This window comes from Ursus arctos, unplaced genomic scaffold (assembly GCF_023065955.2).
Source record: "Ursus arctos isolate Adak ecotype North America unplaced genomic scaffold, UrsArc2.0 scaffold_34, whole genome shotgun sequence".
Classification (NCBI taxonomy): Eukaryota; Metazoa; Chordata; class Mammalia; order Carnivora; family Ursidae; genus Ursus; species Ursus arctos.
In genome coordinates this window covers 11,396,541-11,414,607 of record NW_026623030.1, presented here as the reverse complement: position 1 = coordinate 11,414,607, position 18,067 = coordinate 11,396,541, and the positions used below count along the sequence as shown (strand labels likewise).

At 44.1% G+C, this 18,067-nt stretch overlaps 1 long non-coding RNA gene across 3 annotated transcripts in view; it reads left to right on the top strand.

Moving 5' to 3' along the window:
* Nucleotides 1-18,067, top strand: part of LOC130542480 (uncharacterized) — a 94,227-nt gene that overhangs the window by 47,923 nt on the left and 28,237 nt on the right. The window contains exons 2-5 of one of the 3 annotated variants that reach the window (XR_008957055.1): nt 3,853-3,990; nt 6,269-6,507; nt 8,119-8,285; nt 14,122-15,658. This is a non-coding gene — a long non-coding RNA (uncharacterized LOC130542480). Of the gene's footprint in view, nt 1-3,852; nt 3,991-6,268; nt 6,508-8,118; nt 8,286-14,121; nt 15,659-18,067 lie in introns of those variants that run through there. The other 2 variants (XR_008957054.1, XR_008957056.1) reach the window with 2 other exon arrangements.

Here is an 18,067-nt window from a genome sequence, read left to right as displayed (position 1 = left end):
ATGCAGAAATCAGTTGCATTTCTATACGCTAACAGTGAAATGTCTGAAAAAGAAAACAATCCTATTCACAATAGTATCAAAAACAATAAAATACTTAGGAATTTAACCAAGGAGATGAAAGATCTGTACACTGAACACTGTAAGGCTTTGATGAAAGAAATTTAAATAGACACAAACAAATGGAAATTATCCCATGTTCATAGATTGGAAGAATTACTGTGGTTAAAATGTTCATACTATGCAAAGCCATTGATAGATTAAAAAAAAATCCCTATCAAAATTCCAATGGTAGTTTTTACAGAAATAGAAGAAGCAATCCTAAAATCACAGTTGCTGATTTCAAACTATACTACAAAGCTATAGTAATCAAAACACCATGGTAGTGGCATAAAAATAGAAACATAGACCCATGGATCAGAATTGAGAGCCCAGAAATAACTCTTACATGTATAGTCAACTAATATTTGACAAGGGAGCCAAGAATACTCACTGGGGAAAGGATAGCCTCTTTAATAAATGGTGTTGAGAAAACTGGAGAATGAAATTGGACCCCTCTCTTACACCACTCATAAAAATTAAATCAAAGTGGATTAAAGACAAACATAAAGTCTGAAACCATAAAATTTCCAGAAGAAAATATAGAGGGAAAGTTCCATGACTTGGTCTTGGCAATGATTTTTTTTTTATATGACACCAAAAATGCGAGCAACAAGGGTAAAAATTAGTAAGTGGGACTACAGCAAACTAAAAACCTTCTGCACAGCAAAAGAAACAATCAACAAGATGAAAAGGCAACTTGTAAAATGAGAGAGAATACTTGCAAACCATGTATCTGATAAGGGTTAGTATCCAAAATATATAAACAATAGCAAAAAAACAAACAATCCAACCTAAAAATTATCAAGGATCTGAATAGACATTTCTCTAAAGAAGACATCTAGGGGAGCCTGGGTGGCTCACTCAGTTAAGCTTAAGCGTCTGCCGTCAGCTCAGGTCATGATCTTTGGGTCCTGGGATTGAGCCCCACATTGGGCTTCCTGCTCAGTGGGGAGTCTGCTTCTCTCTCTCTCTCTCTCCCTCCCCCCACTCCCACTGCCCCCCCCCCACTGCTCATTCTCTCTCTCCCTCTCTCAAATAAATAAAATCTTTAAAAAAAAAATAAAGAAGACATCTAAATGGCCAGCATGAGCATGAAAAGCTGCTCAATCTCGAGTCATCAGAAAAATGCAAATCAAAACTAAAATAAGATATCACTGCACGCTTGTTAAAATGACTATCATCAAAAAGATGAGGTATCAAGTGTCGGCAAGAATGTGGAAAAAAGGGAACCCTTGTGCATAGTTGGTGGGAATGTAAATTTGATTCGACCACTGTGGAAAACAGTATGGAGTTTCCTCAAAAAATTAGAGTATGATATGATCTAGCAATCCCATTTCAAAGGTATGTACCCAAAGGAAATGAAATAAAGATCTTGAAGAGACATTTGCACTTCCATGTTCATTGCAGCACGGCTCACAATATTGGAAACAACCCAAGTATCCATTGATGGATAAACAGATAAAGAACATGTGATATATATATACACGGAATATTGTTCAACCATAAGAAAGAAGGAAATTCTGTCATTTATGACATGGATGGTCTTTTTTTTTTTTTTTTTTTTTTTTTTTAGATTTATTTACTTATTTTAGAGAGACAGAGCAAGTTGGGGGAAGAGCAGAGGGAGAGAATCTTCAAGCAGACTGCGCCAAGCACAGAGCCCAGTGCAGGGCTCAATCCCAAGCCCCCTGAGATTATGACCTGAGCTGAAACCAAGAGTTAGATGCTTAACTGACTGAGCCATCGAGGAGCGCCAATGTAGATGGGCTTTTAAAGCACATTATGCAAAGTGAAGTAATCAGACAGGGAAAGACAAATATTTTGTCACTTATATGTGGAATCTAAAAAAGCCAAACTCATAAAAACAGGAGAGTATAATGGTGGTTGCCAGGGGCTGGGGGATAGGGGAAATGGGGAGATGTTGGTCAGAAGGTACAGACTTCCAGTTATAAGGTGAGTAAGTTTAGGGATCTAATGCACAGCATGGTAATTATAATTAATAATACTCATTATAAACTTCAAAGTTGCTAAGAGAATAGATATTAAATTTTTTCACCACAAAAGAAAACGGTAATTATGTGAGGTGATGAAGATGTTGGCTGACATCACCGTGCTGATCATTTCACAGCATGTGAGTGTATCAAGTCAATACATCATATGCCTTAAATCTAAACAATGTTATATGTCAATTATATCTCAGTAAAGCTGGGAAATAAATACTTACATTGAAAAAGAAGAAAGGTTTAGTATCAGTGACCTAAGAAACTAAAAAAGGAAGTAAACCCAAGATAAGCAGAAAGAAGAAAATAACAGAAATTAATATAGAGAAAATAAACCAGAGAGAAAATTACCAAAGCTACAAGTTGGTTCTTTGTAAAAAGAGCAACCAAATTGTTAAGCTCTAGCCTGATGGACCAAGGAAGGAGATATCAATTACAGAACAAAAATACCAGAAATAAAAAGCAGTTGTTACTGATAATTTCTAGCAAATTTTTGAGGAAGAAGTTACACTAACCTTTCACAGGTTTTATCAGAGAATGGAGAAGAAGGTAACACCTCCGAATTCATTTTTTGAGGCCGGTATTACCTGCTATAAAGACCTGAAAAAGACATTACAGGAAAAGACACTTATAGACCAATATCCTTTATGAATATAGATGCAGAATACTTATAGTTAGATCTGTCAATGATAATAAAAAAGCAAGTAGAAATTTTTCTGGAGAGTGAGTTCAGTATATGGGAGAAACTAAAACTACGCGAAGAAGGGATAGTGGTCTCAGAAGGTAGTAAGATACGAGTAATAAAAACAAACCTAGATTAAAACACCAGTGAGATTACCTTTTTTTCCATCTCTCCAAATGAAAGAGATTTAAAATCATCAGCTGATTTTAATGAGAGGAAATGTGCACACATTATCGGTGGGAATGTTATACAGCACAACTTCTTGGAGGATGGTTTGGCAATGCCTATTAAAAGAAGGATTCAGGGGCGCCTCGGTGGCTCAGATGGTTGGGTTCATGATCCCAGGGTCCTGGGATCGAGCCCCGCCTCGGGCTCTCTGCTTGCGGGGAGCCTGCTTCTCCCTCTTCTGTTCCTCCTGCTTGTGCTCTCTCGCTCTGTCAAATAAATAAAAACCTTTAAAAGTGAGGATTCAGTCCATGTACCTTCCATGTTTAGATCCAGCTTCTTAATATTGGAAAAAGGCAAGTCCAAGTGAGCATAGATATTCATAAGACAGTGTTAGATGTAAAAGAGCAGGTTTCATTATATGAAGCATGACTGGATTTTTATGAATTATGTATAGGTCTATAGGAGGAAAAAAAAAGACTGTTCAAAAATATAAATAGTGATTTTTTTTCTGGATCTTGGAATTATGTGTGATTTTTATTTTCTTCATTTTGTGTGTTGGTGTTATCTGAACTTTAAAATGATGATACAGATTGTTTCTGTAGCAGAATGAATGAATTAATGAATGAATGTCATTAAAAGGAAGAAAATTACTTAAGTGGTTAGAGGTACTGCCAGGGTAGCATATAGTCATGGCAAGAAGGGTTTTACTTATTTTGTTTTATTCCTAAACCAGTACAGTTGGTCTTCATTCACCCTTACTAAAATCTTTATACTGGCATTTAATGGGTTGTGTTTGTCTCTTCTAGAGGATAGATATAGGCACTAAGAGTCTCTGAAAGAAACCTGGATAAAAACTCTGAAAACTTAAGAAATTGTTCTTTTATGTCAAAATCCTACTTTTAGATACAATTGGAGGTTCATTAACCAAGATATGCAGAATGGAATTGTAACCCTGCCATGTTGCCCTGTCACATCTAGAAGGAACTGTTCATTGCCAGAAAGAAAAGCACCTTTTCCAGCACTCATGGATCCCAGCTAGTGGTAAAACTTTCTTCACTTTCCCATTTGGTTATTTTTGGTCTCTCTCTAGAGTCAACACTTCCCTTCAGGTTGCCCTTCCCTTTCTTTGCCCATGTCCAACCTGAGTTTCTCGTTCCACTGTGGACTATAGAAGAAGTTCTGGGCCCTCAGTTCTTCAGAGTGGAGCATATGCTGGACCAAAAAACCTTTCTCTTAATGTTTCTGATAGCTCCCAGCCCATATTTCTTTTTTTCTTTTTTTAAGATTTTATTTATTTATCTGAGATAGAGCGAAAGTGAGCGAGAGAGAGAGAGCACACATGCACGAGTGGGTTGGAGGGGCAGAGGAAGAAGCAGGCTCCTGCTGAGCAGAGAGCCCCACGTGGGGCTCGATCCCAGGACCCAGAGATCACGATGTGAGCTGAAAACAGGCGCCCAACCAACTGAGCCACCCAGGCGCCCCCCAGCACATATTTCTATGACTTACAGTAAGTGGCTCTCTTGGGGTAGAGAAAGGAAGAAATATAGGGGTCCTGTGAAACAGGCAAGACTTTGTGGAAGCAAAGTCAAACCATATACTAGACTTTTAGGGCCAACATAAGGGGTAATTGTATGTTTGGGTGCTGTAAGGCTTTTACAATGTTGAATGATAATGTACACTTTGTCTCAGAAAAAAACTACAATCACTTAAAGATCTAAATTTGCTTACAGAATTATAACATTTTATGCTACACCAAGGGAAAATAGAGACCGTAGAGATGGTTGGATGTAGAAATATTTATATATCTTTGTATTTATATAAAGCAGGCAGTCTGCTTCTCCCTCTCCCTCCAACCCTCCCCTAGATCATGCTCATACTCTGTCTCTCTCAAAAAAATAAATAAAAATCTTTTTTAAAAAAGTTTATATTACACCATACAATGTCAAAGAGACTAGAGATTGTCACATGTAGAAATATTATTATCCATCAGTGCAAAAGCCCAACAGTACCCAAGCAGGCAAATAAACCTTATGTCAGCCCTAAAGGAGTATAATCCAAAGTGTAAAGTAAATATGCATGAGTCCATACTGATGTTAATCAATGATTATATAAATAAATAAAAAGAGGAGAACGGACAAATCCCCCGTGCAGAACGCTACGTAGTTTATGTAGATACTTTGCTCTCAGTGAGGTAGACCATGACTTCCAGCTCTGTAGGTGTGGGCTTCACATAGTGACTTCCTTTCCAACATTGAAAGTATGGAAAGGGGAAGAAAGAGTCACTTTGCAGTGGGGAAATTTGACAAACACTACCTCAGCCAGGTGATCCAGGCCAACATCAGTAGTGACGTCTTGATAGTATGTAGCCTTGAGTGGCTGTGATGAGAATGGCACTTTATTTCTGTACTCTGTCTCCTAAAAACCCTAGTCTAAGCATGAGAAAAGCTTCAGACAAATCCTAATTGAGGGGCATTCTACAAAATACCTGACTAGTACCTCAAACCTGTCAGAGTCATCAAAAACAAGGAAAGTCTAAGAAACAAGAAAAGCCAAGAAGAGCCTAAGGAGATGTGATACTAAATGTTAGGTGCTATCCTCCGCGGGCTCCTGAGACAGGAAAAGGACATTAGGGAAAAACTAAGGAAATCTGAATAAAGTTAGGACTGTAGTTAAGTATGTTGCCGTATAATGTAAGATGTTAATAATAGGGGAAACTAGGTGGGGGGTACATGGGAACTCTGTGCTTTCTGCTCACTTTTTCTGTAAATCTAAAACATTTTTTAAATAAAAAGTTATTTTTAAAAATCATGAGAAATCACACATAAAAAAGGAGACTAGAAAATTAGTCCAAGTAAAGTTTCTTTTAAAAAGCACTGCTACATATTAAGCCCGAAAAGCTTATTTCTCTTACATAGATCTATGCATGTTTTAAAAAAATTATAGTGTGATTATTTGCTCAACCCAGAAATGTCACTTTTTAAAACCCAACAAAAATATTTACAAAGCATACAAAAGATATGTAAAACCCACTAATCGTAGTTGTTTGTAGAAAGCAAAACATGGGAAACAATTTCCCTGCCCATATACTGGAAGGCGGTTATATGGTATCGCGGTTGCCAGATTCTAAGATGCAGCCCTTGAGTGTGGGCGAAACTTGGGATGGGATGGATTCCATTCCCATGATTAGGTTGTCAGATGGCACAGCTGACCTTCAGAAAGAGAGGTTATCCTGAGTGGCCCCGACCTAATCGAGTGACTCCTCAAAAGGACTCAGCTCTTCCTAAAAGAAGTGTGGTGCTTGATGTGTATTTGTTACCAGCTTTGAAGATGGAGGGGATCACATGCTAAGGAATGAAGGAAACCTCTAGGAGCTGAGTGGCCCCGAATAAAAGCCAGCAGGGAAACGAACTTCAGTCCTGAAACTGCAAGGAAGTGAATTCTGCCAACAGTGTGAAAGAGGTTGGAAGAGGACCCCAAGTCTCAGATGAGAGAACAGCCGTGGGAGACCCTGAGCAGAGGACCAGCTGCTCTGTGCCAGACTCCTGACCCATGAAAACTGTGAGATAACAACTTTGTATCATTTCACCTGCTAATTTTGTGGCAATTTGTTACACAGCAGTGGTAACCACGGGTATAGCCAGGCTGTGGAGTACTGCGCAGCCAGTCAGACCTGGGGGGGGGGGGGGGAGGACGCATCTGCATCTGTCCACCCAGAAGGAAACCCATGATTACTGCTGATTGCATAAAGGAAGTTGCAAAAATTGTATGTAGCATGATCCTGTTTTCACAAAACTAAAGAAGTTTGTGGATGGCAGAAAGTGTGGCGTGATAACACCAAAGTGCCAGCTGAGGAGTGGGATTTAGCAGGAGGAACTTTCAGTTGTTCACATACACATTTCTGTGGTGCTACAGAGTTTGTTTTGGTGTTATTTTATTTACTAGGAGTATGCGTTTTGTTTCTAATTTAAAAAAGACAAACCAAATCAAACCTTTAACAACCCTCTACTGACCCTGAGAATCGGGTCCAAACTCCTTACTGAGGCCCCTCTTGATCCAGCTCCACTGGCCTCCAGGCCTCCTCTGCCACCTTTCCCCTAGCCTCCTTCCAGTCCCACCTGCACCTGAAGTTCCAGCTCCAGGGACTCCCTGAGCTCTGCCTTCAAATTTACTCTTTTTTCTTTATGTCCTTCTTTTCCCCTTTTCTTTGAGGGGCTCACTTGCCCTTTGTGGCTGGTGCTTTCTGACATACTCTCTTCCCTGTTCTTTTGGCACATATCCTCATTCTTTCTTTTTTGACCCTCTTGCCAGCTCCATTTTTTTCTCCCTTGTCTTTAGGTTAGTCGTTGGCCTCCTTTCTGCCTGGGCAAGTTCCAGTTATAATAAATAAAATCTTTAAAAAAATAAAAAGAAATCACACTCCTCAAGGAAGCTTTCTTGATGCCCAGACTAGACCAAACCCCTGATGTGGGCATTTGGAGCCCCCTTTCTTTTCCTCCATAGCCCTTCTTACACTTTGCCATGAAGGTTTGCATAATTCATGGATTTGCTAGACTATAAGGCCCTGAGCCTAGGGACTAGGCCTGCTTTCCTCCTCTTGCATTCCCCAGACCTAGCAAGGATAGGCACTCAATAAATAGAAATATAAAAGTTGAGGGAGAAGAGATAGATAAGAATAAAAGGGAGAAAGTACATGGAGTAAAGAATAATTTGGTGTGGCTGGGATGCAGGCTCTGGGGAGATAAAGCTGGAATTGATGTCAGAATGGCAAGCATGCAGATACCAGACTAAGGAATTCGAGTTTTCTGTGAATCGAGGATGTCAGCTAAGCTTCCTGAGCAGGACAGCAGTTATATGATCAGTTCAATGGAGAATAAATGGGATGATCTAGTACATTCTAAAAGCCTTTGACAACCAGTTTGAATTGACACTGGCTATGGAACAAGGAATTTGGGGGCAGATTGTGTTTTCTGTGTGCCGTGCCTGATGAGTCTTTGATATTGCTACCGTAAGTAAGTGACACTGGAAGACTTTCCACTCAGTGGTCATAGTGCTTCATGCATTAGCTCGTCAGGATGCAAAGGGCTGTGATAATAGGCAGCAGAGCATTTCTGCATCCTATTTAGAGAAATCTAAACATTTTTTTGTTTCAATCTTTTTTTTTTTAAATAGGTGTTTACTGAAGACAGCAAGGATTTGCAGCTGTTTGGAGCCTGAGTGGCAGATGAAACCAACTTGCAGACTTCCGGGGCACAAGTACGAGTTACAGCCCAGAGACGGCTGCATGATGCCCAGACAGCACACAGACCGCCTCCACACGTGGAGAGCTGAGATCTCAGGTAAGGGGTCCCTAATCACTGAGTGCTTAGGCCTCTGAGAGAACATAGTCTGACTGGTGGGGAGGCCTTGGTGGAGGTTTCAGCGTCAAAGCCAGGCTGGGATTACTTAGGTGCTCTTCCGTCTACCTCCTGTGGGACCCTGAGTTGTATTTAAGCAGACCTGTGTCCCTGCCTATAACTGAGTATGCCAGAGGAACTCAGCCATGCTCTACCTAAGCTATAAAGAACGAATTAACCACACTTCATAGCCCATAATTTGTTATTTCTGCATTCTAGTCTCAAGGTTCCCTCCTAAGTTATTACCCAGGAAGAAACATAAAACTGCCCATAAAACTGTATTTCATAGAAACAAAGGAAGTGAGGTTTTTTTTGTTTTTGTTTTTGTTTTTGTTTTTTGCTTTATCTCCCTCTGATTTAAAGCAGTGGATCTTCCTAGTTGGAAATGAGGCTTATTCCCACAGATGGGAAAGGATGCCACTCCTTGTCTCCCGTCATTGTGACGCAAATGTACAGACAGGACCAGCTACCTAATCTGTGGGGCCCAGTACAAAATGAAGCTGTGGGCCCCTCATTAAATACAGTAGGACTTTCAAGCCTGCAACAGAAGACCATTAAAGCAAGGGCAGGGCCCTTCAAGCATGGGGAGGCAGAGGCTGCTTACATAGAACGGTTTGAGTGCTAGGATGATGACGGGGCTTTGCCCAAAGGAGCTCAGCCACATGAGCAGCTCCTCCGTGGCAAAACTTTAGTAGAGAAGGAAGTGTCAGGAAAGATCAGCCAAAAGCACACGGCAGCCATATGGCCACTTCTGTGAGAGTGAATGGTGTGGCCAAGAACAGCATTCTCTTGGCAGTCCTTGGTCATGATCTGCTTGGGGTTTGGAAAGCAGAGGGACCAAGGATCAGAAAAGAATCAGGGTGCCTTAGGACATCAGAAGGAAGGGGTGTTGAATCAGTATAGAGAACACTGGGATTGAGGAGGCATGAAGAGGGGGAGTTTCTAGGCATGGAACTCTCCCTGCTTTTTTTTCATTTAATCAACCAATTTTTTAACCGAAGTAAAATGTATCAAATTTAGATGAATGATTCTTTCCCTCTAAACTTGCTTCTCCCTTTTCTCCATCTTGGTAAATGATCCACCTGGGTCACCCAGTTGATCAAGACAGAAATCAGGAGTCATCTTTGACTGATTCCTCCTCCTTTATCTCAACACCACTTACTAAGTCCCATCAGTTCTACTTGCACTTGTCCCTCTTGAGCCCACACATCCACTTCTCTCCATATCCACTGATGCATCATCTTTTCTGACCATGCCTGTGACAACAGCCTTTTAACTAGATTGGCTTTTAAATCATGCTCACTAGAGTTTCAGTCCTCATTCTGCCACATGTTAACCGGGTGACCCTGAATAGCACTCTTCAGCTTTTTGAGCCTCAGTTTCCTCATCTGAAAAATGGGGACAACATACCTATCTTAAAGGGTTGTTGTCAGGACTAAATGAAATGATGCAAGTGGCTTAGTGTGCAGCATGTACTGAATGAATCAGCATCTTCCTTCTCTTTCCCTCCTCATCCTGCAGGCCTTAGTTTAAACATTACTTCCTTAGGTCCCCTCTGCTGACTCGCCACAGACTCAGTGTAGGTTCCCAGCAGTGCAGACTGCCATGCAACATTCATCACACTTCCCTGTCTTCTCTCAACTGTCCTTTCCATCAGGATAAGGATTCTGGTTTTTTCTGCCTAAGGAGGTACCTGACATGGAGTAGAAACTCCTATTTTGTTATTTGACTGGTATCCTCATACATAATCAAAGGTTCCCAGGCTTGGGGTCCCTGTAATGTTCTTGACTAACTGTTACATAAGAGGGTAGATGACCACATTACATAAACAAACAAGAGACCAAGAGTATCCCACCAGATTTAAGTTAAACTTAGGGCACTGGGGTGATTCATCGTAGCAGATGCCTTCCATAAGAGAGAAGCCTCGGGAGTGGATCCTGAGCTTGCCTGCTCCCGTGGCCACACCAGAGCTGCACTACATACAGAGCAGCTCCACCGAGAACAATCTGAAGACCAGCAGAACAACTCCTCCACAGCTGAAGACACAAAGAAAAAGCCACATGGAGAAGGGTAGGAGGGGCACCCATACCCCTGGTGCAGTGACTCACCAGTGGGAGGGATATCACAGGCACAGAGATCTTCCCTCCGCAGTGAGAAGTTCAAACCCTGCCCCCCCCCATCAGGCACCCCTAGCTGTGGACATCTGCACTGGGAAGAGGAGCCCTCCTAACATCTGGCTTTAAAAAATCAGTGGTGCTTAACTTCAGGAGCTGTGAAAAACAGCAGGGCTTAACTCCAGGAGAACCGGAGGGCTCTAGGGAACAGAGCCTCTGCTTTTAAAGGGCCTTGTACAAACGCACTTGCTCTGACACTCGGCACAGAGGCAGCAGTTTAAAAAGTGCCTGTGTCATATGGGAAGGAAATTTGTTGACTAATTAATTTTATTTTTTAAGAATTTTTTATTTTAGGGACACCTGGGTGGCTCAGTTGGTTAAACGTCTGCCTTGGGCTCAGGTCATGATCCTGGGGTCCTGGCATCAAGCCCCAAGTCAGACTCCCTGCTCAGCGGGGAGCCTGCTTCTTCCTCTCCCTCTGCCCTTTCCTCCTGCTCGTGCTCTCTGTTTCTCAAATAAATAAAATCCTTTAAAAAATAAATATTTTAAGAAAACTCTGTGTCACACATGGAGCTCAAACTCACAAACTTCAGATCAAGAGTCCCAACAACTGAGCCAGCCGGGCACCTCTGGCTAATTAATTTTAGGGTATGTGCTAGAGGGCCAAGGGTCTGTAGGGACTTTCTCTGAGAACAGAAGCACTGGCAGGCACCACGTTCTTTCCCTCCCTCCGTCTAGCTGGCCTGATGCTAGTGGCTGCCAGTTCTGACACTCGTCATCATCTGCCTTGCTAGCACTGCTCACCTTGCCCTGACATTCCCATGCAGACCTCCCCAGGAGATACCCCTGCAAAGCAGCTCCTGCCCTGCCATACCAAGTGGGCAGCCTCAGCCAGGACCAGTGCCCTGCTGCCTTAATGGCTCCTGCCCTGCCATACCTGGCAGGCAGTCCTGACCAGGACTGGCGCCTCCCCCCGCTCTCCACCAAAGTGGCTACAACCCCGCCCCACCCAGTGGGTAGCCTCAGCTAGACCAGCACCCCTCCAAAGCCCTCCTGGTGGGGGGCAGGTGCAGCACCACTCACCGGATTTTATTTAGGCTGAGGGAGAGGGAGAGAGAATCTTCTGCAGACTCCACACTGAGCACAGAGCCCAACGTGGGGCTTGATCTCAAGACCCTGAGATCATGACCTGAGCCAAAATCAGGAGTCAGACGCTCAACCAACTGAGCCACCCCAGGCTCCCCAGAAAAAAGAATTTTAAAAAAATGAGGATAATTTAAGGGAACTCAACAATATCAAATATAATAACATTCACATTATAGGGGTCCCAGAAGAGAGAGGAAAGGGGCAGAAAACTTATTTGAAGAAATAATAGCTAAAAACGTCCCTATCCTGGGGAAGGAAACAGACATCCAGGTCCAGGGAAGCACAGAGTGCCCCAAAGAAGATGAACCCAAAGAGGTTCACACCAAGACAAATAATGATTAAAATGTCCAAAATTAAAGATACAGAGGGAATCTCAATGGCAGCAAGAAGAAAGCAACTAGTTACATACAAAGGAATTCCAAGAAGACTCTCAGCTGATTTTTCAGCATAATTCTGCAGATCAAAAGGGAATGGCAAAACATATTCAAAGTGCTGAATGGAAAAAAACCTATAACCAAGAATACTCTACCCTGCAAGGTTATCATTCAGAATTGAAGGAAAGATCATGAGTTTCTCAGACAAAAGTTAAAGGAGTTCATCACTAGTAAATTGACCTTACAGGAAATGTTCAAGGGACTTCTTTAAGTGGAAAAGGCCATAACTAGAAGAAAATTGTGAAAGAAAAAAAATCTCACCGGCAAAAGCAAACATACAGTAAAACTAGTGTGAGCCAACCACTTATAAAGCTAGTATGAGACTAACAGACAAAAGTGGTAAAATCAGCTATATTTAGGGGCGTCTGGGTGACTCAATCAGTTAAGGGTCCAGCTCTGCATTTCAGCTCAGGTCATGACCTCAGGGTTGTGAGATCAAGACCCGCTTTGGGCTCTTGTGCTCAGCAAGGAGTCTGCTTTTCTCCCTCTCCCTCAAAATAATTAATAAAATCTTAAAGAAAATCAACCATATTTATAATAAAGGATACAGAAAATAAAAATGTAAAATATGACATTAAAAACAAAATGTGGGAGAGAAGTAAAAGTAGTGCTTTTAGAATATGTTTGACCTTAAGTGACCATCAATTTAAAATAGAGTGCAGCATACATGGGATGTCATATATAAGCCTCATGGTAACCACAAAGAAAAACCTATACTAGATATACAAAAACTAACGAGAAAGGAATCCAAACATAACACTAAAAAGTTATCAAATCACAAGGAAAAGAGAGCAAGAGAAGAAGAAACAGAAGAACTACAAAAACAGCCAGAAAACAGTGAACAAAATGCTATTAACTACATACCTATCAAAAAATTACTTTAATTGTAAGTGGACTAAATGCTGTCCTCAAGAGATGTGGAGTGATGGAATGGATAAAAAACAAAACAAACAAAAAACTGAAAGCCTGTCTACATGCTGCCTACCAGAACTCACTTCAGACCTAAAGATGCGTGGACTGAAAATGAAGGGATGGAAAATACATTCCATGCAAATGGAAACAAAAAGAAAGCTAGGGCAGCAATACCCTGTATCAGACAAAGTAGCCTCTAAATCAAAGACTGTAAAAAGAGACAAGGGCTTTACGTAATGATAAAGGGATCAATCCAGCAAGATATAACAATTGTAAATATGCACCCAAAATAGAAGCACCTAAATATATAAAGCAAACATTAACAGACATAAAGGGAGAAATTGACAGTAATACAAATAATAGGGGACTTTAACAGCCCACTTACATCAATAGGTAGATTATCTGGACAGAAACTAAGGCATGGGGGATGGAATAGGTGGGAGGGACCGTCAGGTCAGGCAGAGCTAGGGACACGCAGAACAAGGCTGAGGGTACCATAAACGAAAAGGTACCAGAGGACTCCCTTGAAGTTTGCTCCTACTCAGACTAGAGGAGGGTACTTCCCCTCTGAGCGCAAGCGTTCTGCCTGCTCCAGGCCATGGTCAGGAGTTTTACAGGCATGAGCTCCACTCCTCCAACTTTCACACCTGCTGTCTGACCCCACTTCTCCGCTCTCCATGGGGTGCAGGGCCAGCTCTGCATGCCCAGAGAGGCGGCCGGGCAAGGCAGCATATTGCAAAAGACTGCCTTAGGCGCAGAGAAGACACCATACACTGGCCAGGAAGTCACCTCTGGTGGCTCTCCTCTTCCAGGATGGCACACATCCGGAGGTTGGTCTTTGGGAAGTTCAGGGATCCCCCACTGCACATCCAGGCACTAGCCTGAATGGAGGTAAGGCAGCCAGAGTCCTGAAGGAAAGGGGCCGGCCAGCCCTACTGACTGCTCACCCAGCCCTCACCTGTCCTGGTTGCCCCATGGAGCCCATCTCTCAGAGACTCCCAGAAGCCCAGGAAGGAGCTCCCACCCTAGCCCAAAAACCTGTCTCTGGCAACACTCCAAACCACAGTTGCTGAATATGAAGTATTTCGTGTTGCGGACCTCCTGGCTGGGGGTGGCCAGGAGTCTCTACCACTCCTGGAAAGACCTATTTCTCGCCTCTCTCTGGTTGGGCAGAGGAGACGTGCCATTGCCTTGGAGCCGGTCAGGCTGCACGGAAGACAAGCAGGATTCCTGCCTCCTCTAACTCTGCACTACACTGGAAAGCTGGTAAGCCGTGGACAGAGTAGGCCTTCAGTGCGACCTGCAGAGCAGCTAGACCCGGTAAAACATGGTCTTTCCTCATGGAACGACAGCCTTGGGGGTTGCCTGGACAAACATCCCCACAGATGAGAAATTAAAGCAGAGTAGAGTGGTCAAGGCCACGCCCTAAATAAGCAATCAAGGGGGCTAGAACGCAGGTCCCACACCCTCTGGGTCTGGGCAGCCTAAGGCGACACACACGTAGACAGACTCCAGGCCATAGCTTCTTCAGGCTAAGAGTTGTCTCGAACCCTGATGGAGTTGGTGTCTGCTGCCAACAGATTTGTCTCTGTGCTAGAGGCAGGAGTCTTACAGTTGAGTGAGGGAGCTCCTAAGAAATTTAGTACATTCTAATGAGTAGCTAATTCCTTCTTGCAACATGGACTGCTTTGTGTGTAATGGAATATGGTTCTGGATTTTGGAAATGAATAGTCCTGTGTAAATTCAGTGTAATAGCACTAGTACTTCAAGGGTCCCTTTGGCTCCTGAGCCTTCTCCACTCTGATTTAGGCCTTTGATCCCGCACATGGCCTCTTACTGTTCTTCCCACTACTTCATCCTCCTAGCACCCACTCCCAGCTGGCCCTGACTTAGGAGAGGCTGGGTAGGCAGTAGTTTGGAGTACGGTCTCTGGAGACAGAGGGCCGGGACTCAAACCATGGTTCTGCTGCTGCTTTGCTGTGTGACCTTAGGCCTTAACAGCAATGCTGGATCCAGTGCCTAATTTTCTTTTCTTTTTTGATTTGAGAGAGAGAGAAAGAGAGCACAAAGCTGGGGGAGAGGCACACTCCCCCTGAGCAGGAAGCCCAACGTGGGGCTCAATCCCAGGACTCCGAGATCATGACCTGAGCTGAAGGCAGATAGATGCCCACCTGACTGAGCCACCCAGGCACCCCTCTGTTGCCTTATTTTCAAATGAGGATATAACAGTACAAACCTCACCAGGTTGACAGAATTAAATGTGTTGACAAGTACTTAAACAGTGTCTGACCCATAACAGATCTTAACTATTATCATCTTGTTCAGTTCTCTGTTCAGAAACCCCAAATAGTTATAGAATTGAGACCAGCGTTTAACCTAAAATAGACTCCTTGGCCTTTTTTAACAAGTATTTCCTCATTTGCTAAACCACGCACTCCAACTCAGTTCCCCAGACCTGCCCTCCTGTCTTGGCTCATGCTGACCCAGCATTGCCATCAGTAGCCGTCACTGCTGCCCCGCCAGGGCAGGCTCTCTGGTCAGACATGCCGATGGGCTTTCTTTTTCCTTTAAGCCATATCTAAGTAGGCCTCCAGAGTTGTAGAGGAAAGCTAAAGTCATCAGACATGAAAAGTATTCTCCAAACAACTGAGCATATAAAAAATTACTTTCCACTTAGACATTGTTAAACAATAAAAATTCAGCTGAGTAACTTCAGAGATCAAACTGGCTTTGATTGAACGACTCAGGAGTTGGGCAGCATCCCATCCAGCAACAGAAAGGTTCCAGGAAGGTGGCCTTTCTAACAGAATCGGAAGGGGTCCATCAAGTGGATCAAGGGCTGACTAGGTAATTCCATGACGACTGGTTAAAAGTTCTGCCTGGGGAGCTGGAGTGCAGTTTAGTTAGCGAGTCAGGATTTGCGGACACGGGGTTTAGCACAGGTGGCTTCATTTGGGGCCTGTTGTCTCTTTTTAAGTATCTCCCTGCTTAACACCCTGCCCCACCAGAGCCCATCTGTCCCATCTCATACGTACAATTGTGAGATGTCATGAACTTCTGACATTGACAATACAATGAAATGGTGCCAGAGTACAATTTAAGTTTTAAAATGTAGACTGTCATAGCCACGGAAGTATTGGTGGGAACCTGCTCAAATACTTGCCGTCACTGGCAAACGAGGAGTTGAGGGTTAGGTCCTTTAACAAATGAAGAACTTCATGGAACCAGGGAGGTGCTTCGGGGGGGCAATTTGAGTATCAGAGAACTAACAAGACAAAGAGAGGTTTTAAGGAAAACTGAGGAAGCCCCTGAATAACTTTTGCAGAAGTGACTGCCCTGTGGAAATGGTGTCCTGTTGTGCAGGAGGGAAATATACATAAAATAATTTTGTTCTAAGAGTTAGTCCATAGTTGGCAATTGCACTTCAAGAGCCACTAGTTTTAGTAGTAGTTTCATTTTCCAAGAAGTTCCAATCAAACCTTTTCCACTGTTCATTGTATGTAACTCTGGTCTCCATTTTAAGTAGGTTGACTCAAAGAGGCTTTTTCAAGTCTCAGTTCTTTTTGGATAATGAGCATCTTTTAACTTACTTTTATCTGCCCCATCTTCCTTAACAGACGACACACTCCTTAGGGCAAACAGTGTCGAGACAGACAAATGCCATGTCATCATCTCATGGGATGGTGGGGGCAGATATGCGTGCGTGAGTCACCAGTGAAGCCTGTGCAGACCCACAGCCCCCAATTACCTGTTAAATGAATGAGTCCTGGTGTATCCGGCGCTGTTGGCAGCAAAGACCTGCAGTGAGGGTCCCCAGCAAGGAGGGGTGACTAGATGACCTCAGATACCCAGGCTGTGGTCCTCAGCTTTGTCTGGGCTCTTTAGGCATTGGCAGTGATCTCCCAAAGTCTGGAGCGCTCTGCAGGGCAGGGCTGGGTGGAGGACGTGAGAGTGGCAAGCGTGATCAGGGCCGCCTAGTTAAGGAGACGCAGAGGCCCCAGCTGCCACTCCTCTGGCCTCCCCTCCAGTAGCACACAAGCTGTGTGAGGTGGCATTGGGTGCTCTGGTTTATTCCTGCCTGGTACGGTTCAGAACTTAAGACTGAGCTTCATAACCAGACTGCACGCTGGAGCTTTTCCCAGTCCCGGGGAAGGTGTCTGCAGAGGTTAACTTCTTCCTCGGGAGTGGAGGAGGGAAGGGCACACCGGCACCAGTGTTCACCCCAGCTCCAGGCACTGACTGCTTGGTAAGGACCGCCAAGCCGAGCAGAGGACAAAAAACGCAAGGCCAGGTGCTGTAGGCCGTTCCGTTAGGCCCTCCATTTGCCAGGTTTGGGTCAGCAGAGCCCTCAGGCCCATGAGACGGTCCCTGAGTTACCGCCTCAGAGCTGCATGGGGGTGGGCGGAGGAACTGCGCTTAATAAAATGTCTCCATTTTAAATGCCTGATGTAGTAGTCTCCAAGGAAGCCTGCCTGAGAGGAGGGCAGAGAGCTGAACCTCAGGAGTACCGATACTTAGGAAGCAGGGAAAGGGCTGTGAGACAGAGGCCCCGAAGGCCAACTGCAGAGGTGTGGGCGCTGGCTAGAGGCTGCCTTGTGGTGAAATGCTTTGGGGCAGGGGCTGGAGTGCAGGGCCCGTCCTCGGGGACATAGGGGCACCGTGTCAAAGGGGGCAAGAGGAGCCTCGGAGGCAGCAACTGGTTTATCAAGTCAGATGAGAGAATCGTACTCCTGAGGTGCCAGAGCACAGAGGTCGTGTCCCCAGGGCTGACAGGGACTTCAAGAGCGGGAGCCGCCCCAGTGAAGGATGTAGGCTAGCTTGTTGCTGCACCTTCTGGGTGACTTGAAAGAACTGCCAGTCTAGGAACTGATCTTCCAAATGTCAAAGTACAGCAATCTGGTGTGACTTGGGTGACAAAGCCTTAACTACGTTCAGCTACCTTGGGCTCCTTTGGCACTGGAGATGGCCGGGGGCGGGAGGGGGGGGCGGGTTTCGTATGAGTGCAGCGTCTTTGCTTCATGTTCCAAGCTTGGGCTCTAGGGTCCGTATGGAGGCTCTCTTGCTAGCCAGAGCACACAGCCTGGGCCCAGGCCTCTGCCTCGGACATCTGCACTACAGA